Source organism: Geotrypetes seraphini, chromosome 3 (assembly GCF_902459505.1).
Source record: "Geotrypetes seraphini chromosome 3, aGeoSer1.1, whole genome shotgun sequence".
NCBI lineage: Eukaryota > Metazoa > Chordata > Amphibia > Gymnophiona > Dermophiidae > Geotrypetes > Geotrypetes seraphini.
In genome coordinates, this window is record NC_047086.1 from 78,769,806 (window position 1) to 78,790,217 (window position 20,412).

Sequence of the window (20,412 nt, forward strand, 5' to 3'; positions counted from 1 at the left end):
CCATGGTAAAATTCTTATGGAATGCTAAGACACCTCGCATATCCTTGAAAAAGCTGAAATGTACTAAAGAACACGGAGGTGTCAATTTACCTAGCCTCTACGATTACCACCTTGCTTTCCTATGCAGACAGGGTTCTCAGTGGCTTGTTCCACTAGATGAGTCTCATATGCCAGCTTGGCTACATTTGGAGAGTGCCTTGCTTCCTGAGGAACAGCTTACTTACATATCATTTGCTCATAAATGAAAAGGAATACGAGACAACATCATTTTAACGTCTACTATAGACGCTATTTTAGAAATAGACTCCATTGCTCCTGTGCGATGGAATACCACCGTCAGCTCACCTATATGGCGCAACCCCAATCTGCTAATACAGGGAAGATACATGGAATGGAAATCTTGGCGCAAGAAGGGTATTTGGACTAATGGCCAATTGCTGTCTAAATCCACCTTCTTAGATTTTAGTGAACTTTCTGAGTTATTTGGATTAGACTTATGCCATCGTTACCAATGGCTGCAACTAAAACACTGTTTAATGGCCTATTTCAAAAAAGAAACCCTTCTAACTGACACTCCTACCATACTTCAATGGGCTGCTACGATCTTGTCTACAACGAAACAGGCATCCACTTGGTATAAGATATTACATAAGAAGAAATTCAAACCACCATTGACATTATATGACATATGGGCACATGATGCATCTGTACCCACTGATCAACATGACTGGGAAGAGTTATGGTTACAACCATTTAAGGCGCTAAAGTCCTCTTCTATGTTACATGTTGTACTATTTTTCTACCATCGTGCATACTGGACACCACTAAAAAGTCCAAAGTTGATTCTTCTAATTCAAACAAATGTTGGTCCTGTATGTCAGAAGTGGGGACTTTGGATCACATGATATATCACTGTTCCCGATTAGCACCCTTTTGGTCGGATGTTTGGTCCACAATATGTCAAATATTACACATCTGTGAGGATCTTTCATTCGCCATTATAGTATATGGATCCAGTGCACTACAGAAGCACCACCTTGATAAATATGAATCTAGATTGCTTAGATGTTTGATCCTCATAGCGTTCAAAATTATTCTGTCGAGCTGGAAAGATTTTTCTTCTTTGCATCATAATACATGGTGGAATACTGTCTGTTTGTTCTCTAAATATGAACTAGTAGCTGCAGATAAGACTAACTCCTCTCATACATATCATAAAGTGTGGTCTCCTGTTTCAGATTATTGTAGCTCTAGATAGATCACTGCATTAATAGTCTTATGAATGTACCTATCTATTGCTTATAATCACGGATGTTAAGTTCAGTACTGTCCTCATCGCAGGACAAAGATTGCTAATGATGCTATTTACTGCGCATACAATGACCTAATGAATGTACCACTGCAATACACGGTTTAGTGTTATGTTTGATTTTGTATATTGTACTACTTACAAACTTAATAAAAAGATTGAACTTAAAAAAAAAAAAAAATACATCAAAGTAAAATTAATAAAAAAGGACGGGAAATGGGAAGTGGAGAAAGCATTGGCATTAAGAAAATTAACCCCCTCTTTTATGAAACTGCGGTAGCAGTTTCTAGCGCAGAGAGCCGCGATGAATGGCCCGCGCTGCTCTCGACGCTCATAGGAACTCAATGCGCTAGAAACTGCTATCACAGTTTCGTAAAAGGAGGCCTAAGTTTCTAGAGATTGTATAAGAGCATCTAAAACAAATGTGCTAAATTTAAGAACATATGATCACAAACATTCTGATAAAAAATATAATAGTAATTTGTAAATTATAAATGTGCATGCAATAAATCAATTGTGACCTATATTTGAGCATTTGAATCAAAAGCAAACAGAAATATTTATACAGGAAAAAAAAACATAAGAATTGTCATACTGGGACAGGCTGATGGTCCATCAAACCCAGTGTCCTGTTTCCAACAGTGGCCAACCCAGGTCACAAGAAACCAAATGAGTGTTTCAATCACCAAGAACATATAAAAAAAAAAATGTAGTGGCTTACCAAATATTGATACGCTCAACAAGCAGTAAGTATCCTTGGGTGGTGAAAATGAAAAGTGCACACTTGTACTGGCTACTGAATGCGAAACAAAAGAAATCAAATGTATTACATGTTTCATTTGGCAAGCCACTACATTATCAAAGAAAACATCGAAATAGAGAGGGCCTGATTCTCAAAACAGCGCTGTTAGGTGGCTGTAGGGTGCCTACTGCTTCCTAACTAAATTGGCTTAATTGGCACAATAATTGACTGCGCTGATTGGAAAAACAATTTAATAATGTTATAAAAATAGGCATCTGTAGGTACCTCCCCAAACGGCGCTGGAATCACAGCTAGAAAGGTGCCTAAGAGCCTCGTAGGCATGGTTTTACTAGAAATGCACTTATGCGTTCTCAAGTGCCTCTCTAGACATAATTCATGTGAAAGGTAGGCACCAGAAATGTAGGCCTTTAAAACCCTGGGCTACATTTCTGGCACCCACCTTTCACAGTAGCCATGATTCTACAAACCGTGCCATTGTGTGATTGACATGCGACCAGTACCATTTGTCGGACCGCTAAGTCAATTATGGAGCCGTTTGTAGAATCCGCCCCAAAATGCTCAAGTTCTCAAATATAGGGATCCAATACAAATAGACAGATATTTATATCAAATAAGAAACAAATAAAAAAAAAAAAATCATGAAAATAGTTAACTTATGAGTAGTACAGAAATCAAGCATTACCTACTGTCCTCGGTATGGTGGCACCAAGCAGAGCCATCAATGCAGGCAAAGAAACAGAAATTTGTTCAGAGTGGTTGATTATAGGGTTCCAGTTTTGGAAGTGTCATTTAGAAACAGGCCCAATGACAGTTTCCTCCTATCAAGGAGTATAACACTTTGAAGTATAACACTTTTTTGAAGTATAACAATTGCTAACACTTTAACTAAAACAGTTTCTGTTACAATGAAGGAGCAATGGCATTTCTAAATGTTTTCTTAAATAAAAAGCACTGTCACACAAATTCTTCTTTGCACCTCCTCAAGAGTATTAGAGATTAACAGGGTTCTCAAGTGCTCACAGCCATGGACCTGAATTGTTTTTCAAAACCAATGGCTGGTACCGTGGTTTTGAAAAACAATTCAGGTCCATGGCTGTGAGCACTTGAGAACCCTGTTAATCTCTAATACTCTTGAGGAGGTGCAAAGAAGAATTTGTGTGACAGTGCTTTTTATTTAAGAGGAGAATGAGTTTCACAAGTTTAAGTGAGAGATTTCTAAATGTTTGTCTATCATCCTGTTTCTTCTTGGAGTCATAATTTGTCCGCCCATGCTGGAAAGTTTTCAACAGAAGCACATGAAGGTAGGTCCTGGTTGGTATAAATTTGAAGGTTTTCATTATATATATTTTATTCCATTATATATATTCCATTATAGAACTTAACGGTATTGCGGTATATAAACTGTTATTATTATTATTATTATATATATTATATGTAGTTTCTGTATCGCATACTCCACTTCTCATAACTTGAACCATTAAACTTAACATCCACAAAAAACCCATTGGACTCTTTAGTTTTTAATCAGTCTTTATTTTATTATTAAAATGTATAAATGTATAACATACTCAGGCAATGTTAAATGATGCTGGATGAGTCAAATTACAGGATGATTCTCTTTACCTGTGATCTGCTATACTGTGCTAACACTAAAGTGCTTGATAATATCTGAAACAATTCTCTACTGATCTGAAAAAATTAAGAAAAGAGAACATACTGTGTACTAGTTTAACAGAAAACCCCCACTCACACTCAATCATAAATCAACAGAAAGAAAATCAAAATAATAATAGTGAATATGAAAAACGGAGAAAAACAGGCTTCATCCATGATTGGCCGGTACTATACAGTACCCTAAGCCTCTCGTGTCATCACTGGTCTGGAAAAAAGCTCCGTGTGTGTATATATATATATATATATATATATATATTGTCACAATCCTATCCCTAAGGTGCAGTTTTTGCCAGGACGTCTGGTAGCTAAATCCAGCCCTTCCATTCAGAGGGCTAACCATGGGGATAGGGTTGTGACTAAGAATAGGGAAAAACCTTACTTTCCCTTTAATTCTGAAAACGCTGATCTCCAGGGGGTAGAGGGGTGTGAGGAGAATAACCTAGAACAGCCTCAGAGGAATCTCTCTCCCTCCAGTGACTCCCAGCTGAAGGAGATAACGAGAAAGCCCAGGAAGACTAAGCAAGCTTTGCAGGCAGCTCCTCCCCCTCAGAGAGCAGGGCGTGTTCGCCTGGATACTTTAGAAGCTGCTCTGAGGAGGAGAAAGGCAGTTCACCCTGGGCCAGCCCAGGAGGAGGTCACTCCAGGCTATTCTCCTGAGTCCCAGGACATTGAGATGCAGGAGATTGACACTGACCCTTTTGCCAGCCAGCCAGCACAGCAAGAACCCATGGACTGTGTGGAAACTCCCAGTCTGCCTGAAGACATTCTAATGGAGGAAAGCTAAGTGGCAGGGCTGGGTTGTTTGTGATTGATAGCATGTTCTATCTGCTGATGCTCTGCTAAGGAAATGTCCTTTCAGGTGAAAGGTTAATGGGACTTGTGCTGCCCTGCTTATATGAGGCAGGAAGAAAAGGAAATAAAAAACGTTTTTGTTTCTGGACTTTTGGGTTACAAATTCCAGCATAGTTAAGCTGGCTTTGGGCTTGATTAGGCAATTGGGAGAAAGGGGAGTAATTCTGTGGGGAGAATCCACTTTCCATACAGGTTGGGTTAGTGGGGCCATTAGTGGCATTCTGAAATTCAGAAGATTAATTGGTGGATTCACTTACTCCCCCTCCCCCCCACACCAACTCCAGCGAGTTGGTGGGAGCCAAGCTACAATAACTTTGAGGCTTGTACACAGAACTGTTGAAAGTGCTAGCCGTAGTTTGGGGTTGTTGTCTGAAATGTAAAGACAACATCACTTGTTATTTTTCCTTACCTGAACTGTTTGAATGAAGATGAGAGCTGACGCTTAAACTTTTAGTCAGCCCTATTTTTGTGTTTTGTATGGATTTATTTCTTGGCTGCTGCTGGGAGTTTGGACGGACTGGAAGTTAACTCCCAGCGTCATACCACTGAATAAAGTGATCATTGCATGGGAAGTGAATTGACTCTTTTTGCCTTTTTGTTTTTATTATTCCATGCCTTGAGAGTGAATGTCATACAGCAGGACTTCCTTCCTTCAGGGGAAGCACGCAGAAGTATCTATAAGGTGAACGTGGGCCGGTCCTAATTGAAGTACAGGTATCGGGTACGTTACAATATATATATATATATATTTTTTTTTTTCTTACAATCAATCTTTCTTTTCATAAGTTACTTCTCAAAAATTCTTCTTCTTTTAAATATATCACATTCGTGATAATAGGTAGTTAATTCTATGTAAAACAAATTGTAAAGGCTACAGCTAAAGGTGAAACATTAGTTCAAGTTCAAAACATGTAATACATGTGAAGGATTTAGCAAAACTTAACTCAGGGAACGCTTCTCTTCACGCAAGTAAACTTTTCATCCGGTATCTTGAAACGTTAGAACTCGTTCCCCAGTGTTCCACGTTTTTCTCCGTTTTTCACATTCACTATTATTATTTTGATTTTCTGTCTGTTGATTTACAATTGAGTATGAGTGGGGTTTGTCTGTTAAACTAGTACACAATACGTTCTCTTTTTTTTATTTTTCATATATATATATTCTATAAACAGCGTCATCATCATCATCTGCCTAAACAATGGGCTTCCGATTGCATGTCAGTCACACAATATCCAAACAACTAACAAAACAAAGAGAACTTCATATATGAAAAAACTTTCAACCATAGAGGAGCTCGGAATCTTGAAAAAGGTGGTGAAATCACAAACCGGGGACAAGCCCCTGTAAGTGTTTCAATGCTCTATCATCGCATCATCATTTAAAGAATTCTTTAAAAGGCTTGTGAGATGAAATTAACGGTGATAACAAAACTCTATAATCAATGGTGTCTTTAACGTTTCATTAAAAAAAAAGAAAAAAAAATTTAAACTGTTTTAATTCGGTTTTACAGATTTAACCCCCCCCCCACACACACACGCACACAAGAGCCCCCCTTTTATCAAGCCACGCAGCTGAGAAGCATGAGCTAAAAGCATGAGCTGCCCATACTAAACCTATGGATGGCTTGGCATTTAGCTCATACTGCTCGGCAGCATGGATTGATAAAAGGGGGGTGAGTTAAACGTCGTTTATAGAATGTGGGCCTTAATGCTTTTTTTTCCATCTAATTTTTATTTTCTTGGGGTTTTGCCCATAAGTTTTTCTCTGGCTGCCTAAGTATAGATAGCACTTATATAACTCTAGTACCCCACTTCCTCATACAATCACCCATTCTAGTTTAATTTAGCTTGGTAAAAAATGGGCCTTCTCAGCTGAGGTATCCATTCTACAGCTGATCATAGATAGATTTGTAGACAGTCTTTTATTTATTGATTTGGATTTTGCTCACAGCTTTTCCAGTAGTAGATCAAAGGTGAATTACATGTAGATATACTAGGTATTTCCCTAATTTTTATATCTTAGAAACATAAAAAATTGAAGGCAGGCAAAGACCATGGACCCAATATTCAGCGCTATTTAGATGGTAAGGAACGGCTCCCGAACACCTAAATAGCACATAGCCAGCTATCCGCTAATATTCAGCAAGGGATAGCCGGCTACCTCACACTGACTGTCCAGACTGGCCAGTGAACAGCTACAGTATGTTGTGCAACAACTGCTTAAAAGGGTGCCATATTTTTGGCAGTTGAGAAATAGCCAGCTAGCCACTGAATATTGGCATAGCCAACTAGGGGGGCTTTTACTAAGGCGCGCTAGCCGATTTAGCACACGCTAAATTGGCTAGCGTACCTTAGAAACATAGAAACATGACGGCAGATAAAGGCCAAATGGCCCATCCAGTCTGCCCATCCGCATTATCTCTTTCTCTCTCCGAGAGATCCCACTGCATATCCCAGGCCCTTTTGCATTCATACACATTCTCTGTCTCCAGGGCAGGATTAATTCATCGAGGGCCCCTAGGCACACAAGTACACTGGGCTCCCTGCCCCACCCCACCCCACCATGCGCCCAGGCAGAAACAGGAAGCTGCGTCAGAGGGAAGCTTTGGGCAAGCAGCACCGCTTGCACAATTACAGTTCCTGTTGCCTTTCTTACCCGCGTTACTTGCTTGTCTTACTTTTCGTCAATGGGGGGGATGGGGGGGCACGTTGCCGATCGATGCTGGAGGGGCCCATCACCGTTTGGAAAAAACAATGTTAATGCTCTCCTTCATCGGGCCCCCCTGACCATTTCGGGCCCTAGGCACGTGCCTACTTGTCCTATTGGTTAATCCTGCCCTGTCTCCACCACCTCTTCTGGGAGACTGTTCCATGCATCTACCACCCTTTCTGTAGAAAAGTATTTCCTTAGATTACTCCAGAGCCTATCACCTCTTAACTTCATCCTATGCCTTCTCATTGCAGAGTTTCCTTTCAAATTAAAGAGACTCGACTCATGCACATTTACATTACATAGGTATATAAAAGTCTCACATAGTAAAAATAAATAATTAGCAAAAATATCACCCACAAGCAGTGGGCTCAATTTCTGAGATCTGACTTTCAAACAAAAAAGGTGGAGAAAAAGCCTCAAGAATTATAGCACATAGCAATCATTGATGGTTTTAAAGCTCATGTTGTTTTTATCATCGGCAAAAAACTCACACCTCAACAGATTTCCGCAGCCCTTTATTTCTGCACTGCGCTGTCTTGTGCCGTTGTGCATGCTAAAACCGGAGCTAAGATGCTTAGTTGTATTCAGATGAAGGTGATTTTGAAATTTGAAACCCTGAAGAAACCATTTCATCGATGGTGAAACAAGATCTTGTAGAAGGAAGAACGGAGGAGGAACGCTTTGCCTGCCGCCTTATTCTCCTGAGCTGTTGAAAAGAAGTGTGATTACTGAAAAGTTTGGATGAAGAACGTTTTGGCGCCCGAGCTAGGTTTTTTCCCTTTTCTATCTTTCATCTGTTTTTGATGCCTTTAATTTTAGGCTTTTTGAATTGATTTCTTTTTATTAAAGTTATAAACTGAAAATGAAAAATTGAAATTGAAAAAATAGTTTTTGCAAAGGGAACAAAAACTATTTTTTCAATTTCAATTTTTCATTTTCAGTTTATAACTTTTAATAAAAACAAATCAATTCAAAAAGCCTAAAATTAAAGGCATCAAAAACAGATGAAAGATAGAAAGGGAAAAAACCTAGCTCCTTTGAGATCCTGACATTCTGTTGAGGTGTGAGTTTTTTTTTGCCAATGATAAAAACAACATGAGCTTTAAAATCATCAATGATTGTTATGTTCTATAATTCTTGAAAAGAAACCTACCAAGAGACAGTGTAGATCACACGGTTCAGAGAGTGGTGACTTAATGACCAGACCAACAGTGAACACACGCTAAGTAGCGTGAATACTCTAGAATCTAATATAATTTAATAATGGAGTACCCTCAGTGTGAAAGAGGCAGCGAAGGGAGAATAACTCCAGCGCTTCACATAATGAGACAGAGACCCATAAGTCCCTGCCCCCACACCATCATAGGGTACCTCCTTGTGTGTAATAAATCAAAAACAATAGTGAAAAATAAATCACCAAACCAGTGAACACGAGTGAGGTCAATAAAGGAGCCACTCTGAGAACCTCCCCCAAGCAACTCCCACAACAGATCAAAAACCGACTTAACTGAAGATGTTCATAGGCAGTTGTTACAACAGCAGCTACCCGCAGTGGGGGACCCCTGGATACCAGGTCCAACCAAGCCTGGTTTCGGGACACCAAAAATCCCTTCTTCAGGAATCCATGACTGAGGCACAAATCACTGCAAGTACTCGAGCCGGCTGGGGGAGGGGTCGGAGCTAACAGAGTGGAGCACACAGCCGCGCTAAAAAGACGAAAACAGAAACGTCACACAAAGAACCCGCCAATCAAAAACAGGAAGGGTGGGAACTATAATACTATAGTATGCCATTCCATGCTGTCATTTAGTCCATATGGTTGCACTGACTGTAGATGGAAAATCCAGGACTGTTCGCGGAGAGTAAGATGAGACATCTTATCCCCTCTAAAGTCATGTGGTACCTGTTCCAGCACAAACCATGATAAATTAGAAAAATCTTGACCCTTCTCAAGGCAGTGAGGAACATGTGGGGCAGATCTTGTAGCAGTGTGAATCCTGCTTTTGTGTTCAGCTAATCTTGTCCTGATTTTCCTGCTGGTGCGACCCACATAGATAAGCTCACAGGGGCAAATGATGACATACAGGACCCAACACGACTCACAGGGAAGCCTTTGACTGAGCACCTGTTGCCGATCTGAAGTTCTGCTGATGCCGGGAGAAGGAGGCCGGATTTGAGTGCTGTCGCGGGGCAGGGGGGGCGCCGATGCAGCTGAGTGCCGTCGCAGCCCAGGAATTTTCCAGACCTGTCCAGCTGTGCACACCCCCTAAGGCTGTACCCGGGGCGGATCTCCCCCCCCCCCCCCCTTGGTACGCCACTGGCTACATGCTCCAACATTTATAGAATTCCTCATAGAGCTTTGTAGAATTTAGTGCTCCGGGCTGTGGTGCAGTGGTTAAAACTACAGCCTTAGCACCCTGAGGTTATGGGTTCAAACCCACACTGCTCCTTGTGACCCTGGGCAAGTCACTTAATCCTCCCCTCCCCATTGCCCCGGGTACATTAGATAGATTGTGAGCCCACTGGGAGAGAGAGGGAAAAATGCTTGAGTACCTGAATAAATTCATGTAAACCATTCTGAGCTCCTTTGGGAGAGCAATATAGAAAACTGAATGAATACTGTAGCTTAGTAAAAGAAAAGTAGGTGGAGAGTAATAAATAGAGAAAATAAATGTATAAGTAACATTTTTTCTAAAATCACTTCCTTTATATTCACATGCTTTCTACACATATAAATAGCTCTTACATTTTCTAGAATTTACTTCCTAGTATTTTAGACAAGTACTAGGAGAGAGGTGTATTTTTATAAATATGTAGAAGATGAACAGACAACAGCACTGGGTTTCAGAAGGCAGCATCTGGGACACCTTCATGAAACAGATGTCAAAGCTTCTTGGCACCATCTCACACAAACCATCTCATCATTACTTTTTTTTTTTTTTTATGAAAGATCTTTTATTGATTCCCTTAGACATCTTGTGCTGCCAAATGTAAATTGGTCGGGAATCAATTTCCAAAGAAACTCTATTGCTTAAGTTTTATACGATATTTCTGAGAAGCATATGCCATCCGTCTGTTGTTTAAAAGTGCTGGTCTTGCTCTTTTTTTGTGAGAAAAAAAAGTAGGCTTCACTGAGCATAAGTGAAGAATAACGACTTGCTTTTTAACCATTATGGGGGCAATTCTTTATCTGAGTACCTCCACTTGTAGCCGGCATATCAAATATCTTTATCATTATGACTGGGATAGCCATGCAAATGATTGCCAAGAACTGGAAAAATTGGGACAGACTTAATTTTTCCTTTTGGTGGGAAACTTTTGGCCTCTTTTACAAAGCCGTGCCAGCGGCTGCCGCATGGCGACAGCCCCGAAGTCCTTTCCTATCTTGATTTTAGAAAATTGTTAAAGACTCAACTCTTTGATAGGCTGGTATCTTAATGCATTCTGCTTCATTTTATCAATCATGTTCCTTATATTCAACTTGATGTATTTTATCTGTTCTATGTATTACTTCTTTCCCTGCCATGCCGGTGTTTTCTGCATTATATTGTAAATGCTTTCTGTCTTTATCTGTTTTTAAGTCCATTATTCTAATTTGTATTTTATCTGTATCCTATGTATTAGCTCACCTTGTTGTGAACCGCCTAGAACTTTTTCGGCATGGCGGTATATAAGAATAAAATTATTATTATTAAATCTCTATGGGCTTCAGGGCCGTTAGCGCAGCGCAGCCACTAACGCGGCTTTGTAAAAGAGGCCATTTATGCTTATGTTATAAATATGAAAAAATGAATTCAGAAATATCGTGTCATAATAAACTATTTAAATGAACATGGGGATCCATTCACGAATTTTATTAACTCTGATTAGTTGGATTATGCCTTTATTTTTCTTTTTTGATTTACACATCCAGGAAGGGTAGGAGGGAGGGAGGGGGTGATATATTTTGAAATATTCATTGATCGAATACAAGTGCTGTTTATGATATTAATTGTATGTATAATTTAAAGCACTTTGTCTTTGTTCTCAAATTAGGGTGGGAGGGAGGGAGAGGGATAATATTTTGTAGTATTCTTTGATCAGTTGTAAGTGCAGTCTGTGATGTTAATTGTATGTATATTTTATTGCACTGTTCTCGAATTGAAAATTAATAAAGATTTATTTAAAAAAATATATATATCTATGCGGATAACAACATACATAATTAAATAAAACAGGGCCGCAATTCAGTCGGGTTTTCTGGATTTCCCCAATGAATATGCATAAAATCTATTAGCATACAATGAAAGCAGTGCATGCAAATAGATCTTATGCATATTCATTGGGGAAATCCTGAAAACCTGACTGGACCTTGAGAAGGGACTTTGACACCCCTGTCCTGGGGGAAAACTCCATAAATCATTATTAAAGAAATCTTGGAGAAAGCTACTGCTTATCCCTGAGGTCATGTAAAATGGAATACTACTTTTTGGGACCTAGCCAGGTACTTGTAACCTGTACTGGCCACTTTTGGAAACAGGATACTGGGCTAGATGGACCCTTGCTCTTGCCATAGCAACTCTTGCTATGGTAACCCTTGCTATAGTAACTCTTACATTTTTAACTTATAGTATTCTGTAAGTTAGGCCTTTAAGTGAAAGCCCTACCTATGTCCCACCCATGCTCTACCCCTGTTTATGCCTCCTTGTTATGTGTTATGTAAGTTAAAGGGTATTTGCAAAATAGCTTTTAGGCAGAATATCAGATCTATGCATGTATCAGCATTCTTTTATTTTTATTTTTTTTAAGTAAAAAAAAACAACGATGTTATTAATTTTATCAGAAGATAACCAGATACAACAAACATCAATTGTATATAAGCAAGATGGTGAAAATACCTCATTATCTCCATTCACAGAAAGGAGAAGTTATACATGAAAAAAAATTAACCCCTCCCCCTTATACTAAGCTATGTTAGAGGCTCCTACCATGGCCTGGCACGCTAAATGTTCTGACAATCATAGAATTCCTATCAGCGTTGGAGCATTTACTGTTCCGGACCGCGGTAGAAACCTCTACTGAGGCTTAGTAAAAGAAGGCCTAAGAGAGGCTTTCAATATACAGTCTAATCGGACACCATATGGCAATAAAGTGTTGATAACGATTAGAGTGCTCTGCAGCTATAGATTCATATTTATATATGAGACATACAGAAATCCACCAAAAATGAACATTAAGATTCTGGAGTGACTTCCAATTCTTTATAATGTCTTGTGTAGCTATTGCTATTAAAGTTCTATAGTTTCATTTGCTTCTCAGCCCCATGTATCTGAAAAATAGAGAGTTACGATAAAATATTATAACAAGAAAGCTACTCTGTCAATTCAGAATTTTTAGAGATCAGCTGCCAAACTTTTGATGCTAAAATGAATTTACGTATACACATTCATAAAGCATGTGTTCTAAGGTCCCCACTGCTGAGACGCATGACTAAGATAAGTTAAAGGTAATAGTTTTCAATCTGTGTAATTTTGCAGGAGTTTATATCACTCTGTGTGAAATAAAATACAGTATAAAGACTAAGTTAAGGAAGCAGAGATAGAACATTGATTAGACGTAATCCAAAAGTGAGACCATTGTACCTCTGAAATGCTATGGTACAATCCATCTTCCCATATGGATGTCAGTGCTTGTTGGGTCAGTATTTGATCAAAATGGAGACCTTTATAGAAAATAGAAGCTGAGAAGCCTTCTGCCACAAAGAACAAAATTTGTCCATGTCAGGCATAGTTGTTAACGAGCGCTTATTTTGAAGCCAGATAGATATCAAATGACGAAGTTGCATCCATTTGAAACATCAAGAGAATGGAAGGTGATATTTTTTCTGAGTTCAGCAAATGGCAGTAATTTGTTACCGTTAAGACATTTTCCCTGTCCCTGTGGAAACTCATTTTCCCATCGAATCCCAGCAAGTTATTTTCCTGTTCCTGCCCCATTCCTGAAAGCTTTGTCCTCATCTGCATAAGCTTAGAACATTTTTTAAAATCATAAGTGTTCACGGCTTATGTGGTTAAGGCAGAGCTTAGAGGAATGGGGCAGAGACAGGGATAGTGACAAAACTTGCAGGGACAGGATGGGGGAAATTGAGTTCCCGTGGGGACGGGGACAAATTTGTCCCCATGTCATTCTCTACTCCTGGGGAAGACTGAGTAGAGTGGGTGTGTAATTGACATTTGTTTGACTTTTTTAAAATAGGTATGTGAATATTGGTTATATTTGAATTGTGGTTATATTTGAAGCTGTATTCTTTTTGGACATCTGGAAACTAGCATTTAGGATACCATATTGTATGGACATCCCGATTTTACAAAGGCAGGATATGGATGTCTAACACTGTAGTACATCCATATGGCAAAGGAGGTATGGTCTGGGAATGTTTTGGGTGGGACTCCCAAAACAGGGGGTAAAAAGGTTGACTTGAGTATATACCAAGGGTTTATATTCATGTATAAGTACGGTATTGATGGTCCAGTGGTGAGCTGGGATAGAAATAATCCCTCTTGTCCTGTCCCAGCTGGCTTTGTGTCCCCTGCCCTCTCTCTGACCCATTGCAGGTCTCCCTCGGGCCTGCCCCCTCTCCGACCTGTTGCAGGCCTCTCCCAGGCCAGTCTTGAGCACTGGTGGTCCAGTGGTGAGCCAGAGCAGGAGTGATCCCTCCTGTGACCTGGCTCAATCACAGCACCACCCCACCTCCCACACCTGCAAAGTTCTACCTTGCATGCCCTGACGGTCCAGTAGTGAACTGGGGCAGAAGTGATCCTCCTATGTTCTTGACTCATACAGAGCTGCTAGGGCATGCCAAGTAGGCTTTTGAAGGGTCCAGGAGGCAGGAGGGAGGTGGGGTGGTGTGAAACTGGTCAGGACAAGAGACAGGAGGGGTCATTCCTCTCCTGGCTCACCGCTGAACTACCAGGGCTCATGGCACGCTCAGAGGAAGCCTGTGACAGGTCCGGGAGGAGGCAGGGGTACACAGCTGGATGACTCAAATATAAACCAAGATCCCCATTTTTGGAGGACTCACAATTAAAAAAAAAAATCACAAAAACATAAAGTTGGATTCATACCTCTGCTCTGCATGAATGTCTGTGTGACCATTTATGGGGAAAATTGCAGCTAGTCCACAGAGTTGTAGAGTGCATGGGTACTTTTGTTCCAATGCACATGCTTGCAGCTATTATAAAGAGGTGGAGGTAGGGGCACACATGCTACAGTCCACAGAGACATTTTTCATTGACTAGGAGTCAGGCAGAAAGGCTTTAGATTTGGAATTAAAAAGGTATGCTGTGTTGATATGTAACTTGACTATACTGAGGGAAATTTTCAAAAGCATTGTGATAGTATGAGCCTGTGTTAATTTCCCGAGTCCTTAAACACCCAGCCAGTCTACAGTTTAAAGGCAGCAAAAATCTATATTTGTTTGTTGCTGATGAAAAACATGAAAGAACTTTTAGAACAAACATGTGAGAGGCGTGCAGTGCCCTGCAGGCTATAAAACATTCAGCTTCTCCATAGTAATCATTTCTAATCATGTAAGAAAGACCTACTTTGCAGATAATAATTCTTCAAAACTCTTTACAGTAGTCTCAGGGTTCGATTTGAAGACTCTCTCCTGCCTCTGGGCCTTCCTGCTTTACTCTGGAGCTGGGAATTTTAGCTGCTTTTTTGAGATACACCCTTAACTAGGTTTCCCCAGCTGTATACTTGTTAAGATGGGATGGCTTTTAAGAAGGACCCAGTCCTCTTTGGACCAAGATAAAAAGTTTAGATTTTTTGCAGAACAATATTGACAACAAATTAAATATATTTTAAAAAATGGGTCACATGATCATATCTTCTAGCATGAGATATCATTCTTATTGCAGTATCTTGATTGAAGATATTTAAGTAAATGCGACCCCCCTGAAAAACATGCCTCTGCTGCAGAGTGGAGTTGTCTGAGTGTGTGGATGGTAAAGAGCAGTAGGTGGAGTTGGGGGCCCCTTTATCTAACTGGGAGGGGGTGATGTATAAAAAGGGGAGAAAAAAGTAAATTCAAGGCTTTTGCTTATCCTGATTCTCCCACCAAAGCCCTAATACAGTCTTTTTAGCCTTTCTCCTCACAAGCTAATTGCTATGAAGTCTAAAGAGACGTTTGCATCAGAGCAGACATCAGAAAGGAGAAAGATGGAGCCTAGTAGATTTACCAAAAAGAGGAGAAAGAGGCTTTATTTTTCAGAAGTGATCACCAGGAGAGGACAGAGAGCATGTATGTGTAGTGTGACCATATGGCTCCAGAAAAAAGGGGACGGATTGAGACATCCGGGTTTTACTTCCATTGAAAGCAATGGAAGTAAGGAGAACAGATTGAGACATCTTGGTTGCTTTCAATGGAAGTAAAACCCGGATGTCTCAATCCGTCCCCTTTTTTCTGGAGCCATATGGTCACACTATACAGTATGTGTGAAGTGATTGTACCACCTGCCTATTTTGGAACCAGATTAAATTTGTATACCAAAAGGAGATTGTAGTAAGAGCGGTTAACATAGTTGGTTTTAAGGAAGGTTTGAACAATTTCGTGGAAGAAAAGTCCATAGTCTGTTATTGAGACAGACATGGGAAAAACCACTGCTTACTCTGGATTGGTAGCAAGGAATGTTGCTATTATTTGGGCTTTTGCCAGGTACTAGTGACCTGGATTGGCCACTGTAAGGAAAGATTACCAAGCTAGATGGCCTGACCAAGTAAAGCTATTCTTGTTCTTAAATAGATCTGCATTGACTCATCAATCAAATTCAATTAAAAGCTCTAGTTATCAATTGCACCATTGTCTCAGCTTTATTTCTGGGCAAGTAATTAAGTGATGGACTGAGTGAGTGAGTGTGATTGAACCCCGGGATTGTGATCCTTTGGCCTACCGGAGTAAGTCCATCCCTGCAACTGTGCCCCACTAAAAAAATTATATATTTTTTTAACCCTAGTTACAAGCGACCAACTTGGTGAGCTGGCAGGAGTCCATGGACTGGCCACGAGGAAGAACCAGGATTACATAAATAAATGTGGAAGTCTCAATAAACATGTTACAATAATCTAAGCTTTATACAATTAATGCATGAAACAAATTTTTCTGTGATGGTTTATCTAGGTAGTCTTATACTAAGAGAAACCAAGTGCCCAAAAATATATTTTGTTTTACTAGGACTGGAATTTGTGGGCCATAAGACAGGGAGTGATCTATGATCACACCTAAATATTTAAATCCATCTACTAGAAATATGGAAGAAGAACCTAACATAGGAGTAAGAGTGAGAGAAAGAAGTCTCTTTGATAGCCAAGATACCACTGATGTACTCATATATGGATTTAAGATCAAAGAGTTTTCAGAAAGTCAATTAGTAATGTTAAATCTTTGTAAGATCAATTGAATGGGTCCAAAAAAATCTAGAATCAGGATTAGAGAATGACACGGGGACAATTTTCTTCCTGCTCCCGCAGGAACTCATTTTCCCATCCTGGCCCATTCTCCTCAGGAAGCCTTCTCAACCAGCAATCCAGTTCACTTCCTGGTGGAACTTCAAACTTCCCAGAAGTTCTGGGAGCAGCCATATAGGGCCTGGCTTCCCATGAATACTGAGGAGATTTCCTTTCCATTCCAGGACTTGCACTTCTATTCCAGCTCTTGGAGATATATCTGGCTGGAACTACAAGCAGTCCAGAAAGCAGGGCTGCTCAGATGGCCTGCCTCCCCGGGGAAGATGGGGGCTCTGCTTTCCCAGGCTGGAAGGTCTCCTTAAAGGTGTAGGGGCACATTTCTGGCTCTGCCTCTGGGTATCTCTTTCATACTATGTATGCCTATGTAGGCATCTACTGTCCTTCATAGAATACAACTCCCAATGTTTTGTCACCAATGAATTATATCAGTGATCAAATGCACTGCTGATCATATACCACCAATAATCTAGATTCCCCCCCCCCCCCGACACTAAGCATGATTCTATAAAAGTTAGGCACACTGTGTAGAATCACACTTAGCACTGACTAAGCAGCCTTAGGCATTGCTAAGCGTTCTAACTTTTAGGCACACCATATTTATGCCAGGGTTTTTTGGGCTTAAATATCTGTACCTAAGTTAGGCACATCAGGGCACCTAAGTCAAAAACAGGTACGTAACTTAAAAACTCACCCACAATCTGCCCTTAAACATGCCCACTTTCAACTACACACTTTGGACTAGATGTCTACTTTTTATTGAATCATGCTTTATGAGTTGTATGCCTAACTTTCAATTAAGTCTAATTAACAACAATTCTAAGGTGTTAAATGCTGATTAGCAGCACAGATTAAGCCTATGACTTAAGGCCCAAATTCTCAAATGAGTGTCAATATCAGCAGCCGCCAATTGCGTGGTTCGAGAATCTGGGCCTACGTGCCTAGTATTATTAATTATTTCTAGAGCATTACCAGACATCCTCCATGCTGTACAGAGTCACAAAGGAGACAATCCCTGCTCGAGTGAGCTCACAATCTAATCAATCAAGACAGGATGACAGAGTAGGGGTTACAGTTAGAAGAGATGGTTAAACTGCTTGCTAGGGTGCTGAGCAGATAGGGCAGAGAGGAGTGGGCCATAAGTTGAAGGCTATGTAGGCGCCTAACTTTAGGTGGACTTTACAGAATCTGAGAGTAAGTTTATAGACTAGCACCTAAATGCAACTATAAATTAGTGCCAATTTGAACTATTAATTGCCATTTAAGGGCTATTATTGATACTTAAGGCCAGTTGGTGCCTAATTTAACCAGTATGCTTGAATGCATATGGCACTGTATTGTAAGTTGTAGAGAAGCAGCCTAATGGTTACTGCAGTGGACTTTGATCCTGGGGAACTGGGCTCAATTCCCCGTGCAGCTCTTTGTGACCTTGGGCAAGTCACTTAATCCTCCATTGCTCTCATTACAAAACTTAGATTGTGCACTCGAGACTGTACCTGCATATAACATGTATATTTAGTAGTGCTATAGAAACAAGTAGTAGTAGTAATGTAAACGTGTACACTAGTTGGAGATTTGGGCACATGTTAAATGCAACCATTGTGTGACTGTCTCTTCTCATTAGGAATAGACAAGTATACAGTATTGACAAGCAAGATTTTCATATTAATATTGTTATTGTTGAATAACTGCCTTTTAAAAGTACAGGAATAACTATCTATGAATATGATGACCTTAAATATGCATACAAAAAAAAACCCCAAAGCTTCTAAGTCCATGTCTAATTTAATTTGATATACCACACATTTTCTAAAAAAAAAAAAAAATATATATATATATATATATATATATATACACTATTTATTTATATACCACTTATTACCTAAGTAGTTTACATTCAGGTACTCACATTCTATCTAATGTACCTGGGGCAAAGGGGGATTAAGTGACTTGCCCAAGGTCACAAGGAGCCGCTGAGGCTGTAGCTCTTACCACTGTGCCACACACTACTTAGATATATATATATATATATATATATATATATATATATATATATAAGGTTGTGGGTTCAAATCCGATGCGGCTCCTTGTGACCTTGGGCAAGTCACTTAATCCCCCTTTGCCCCAGGTACATTAGATAGAATGTGAGTACCTGAATGTAAACTACTTAGGTAATAAGTGGTATATAAATAAATAGTGTAAAATTTCTAAAATAAAGGGAGAAAAATAAGACAATACAAAATGGAATATGGATCCTGACCTGCCTTTTAAAACCAAGAATGGCTGACAATGTAAAAGAAGCTTTTCTGCAGAAACTGGAAAGCTTAGAGATGACCTTGGATTCAGCTTTGTCCGGGGCCTTTTTTTTAAAGCTAGTTTTACACTGGCTTCATCCCTTGTTACCTGCTGTAGGCTTTCAATCATTTCTGTAATCTTTAAATTTTCTACTACTGAGATCAAACTCATTTTTTTCATTGAGTTGCTCTTGAAGCTAATTTGAATTCTCCTACTAGTTTATGTAGCAGCAAACTTGTTAGTAGAGTGCTTTGTGGTTTATCATATTACACCAATTTTATACAGCCTTTATTAGCTACCAATTGTTTGATGAGCAAAATTTAATATTGTTTGATCGTTCTGATCTTGCACAATGAAGCCACAGAGTAGTCAGGGGATAAATTAAAGAAAGGTCACCAAAAATTGGGCACTGAGCATCAGTTCTGTAATGGCAGATCCGTGCAGGTCTGCCTTGATAAAATGCTGCATTTAAGCTGATGTAAGTGCTCATGCATAACTGAAGGCAGTTAGGCATGTAACTGCATGTATTCTGTAACATGTCTGTGGAAGTCCTGGCATGCCCCTGATTTGCTCAAACCCCTCCCCGATCCCTGATCCTTTGAAGTTGCACACTATGGATATTCACAGATCAGTGTATTTTGTAAAGGTCAAAGCTTAAACAATGATGTTGTATGCTCATTTTTAATTATTGCTAGTAACTTCTGAGTCTGGAATAGTACTTCCTGAGTATTAAATCTTTTATTTTTGAGTTAAACTATTTGAATATATACTATATATTGTTTGTTGTAACGTTTGAACTTGGTTGCAACTTACTGGGTACTATTGAATATTTTTTAAACTATGTATTCAAAAGTTTAATATGTGTTAATATTTATTATTTTGACAGTTTTTTGTCATCACATCACCACAGGGGGTAAAACATGGTCATGCTGGGCAATTGAGAATTGTCAGTGCTTGTTGCAATAAAACAGTTTATTTATACGGTACATTTGTTTTTGAACTGGATCTTACTGATTTTGAAATCGCTTACCTATCTTTTTTTTTTTTTTTGGAGGGGTGTTTAATGTATCATCGCTATAGTTTCATGTATTGGTAGGCCACTGGTCATTGTATGCACATTCTGAGGGGATGTGTGGTGGAAAAATAAATTGAAAAATAAATCTTGTATAGGAATAAATAAATAGTATAGGTCATTCACACACTTTTAGTACTGAATAGTGTAATTCATATGACCTGCTGCCTGCCCAGAGTCTTAGAGTCTGTTATTTCATGTTGCATGATTTTTTTTTTCCTTTCTCTCATT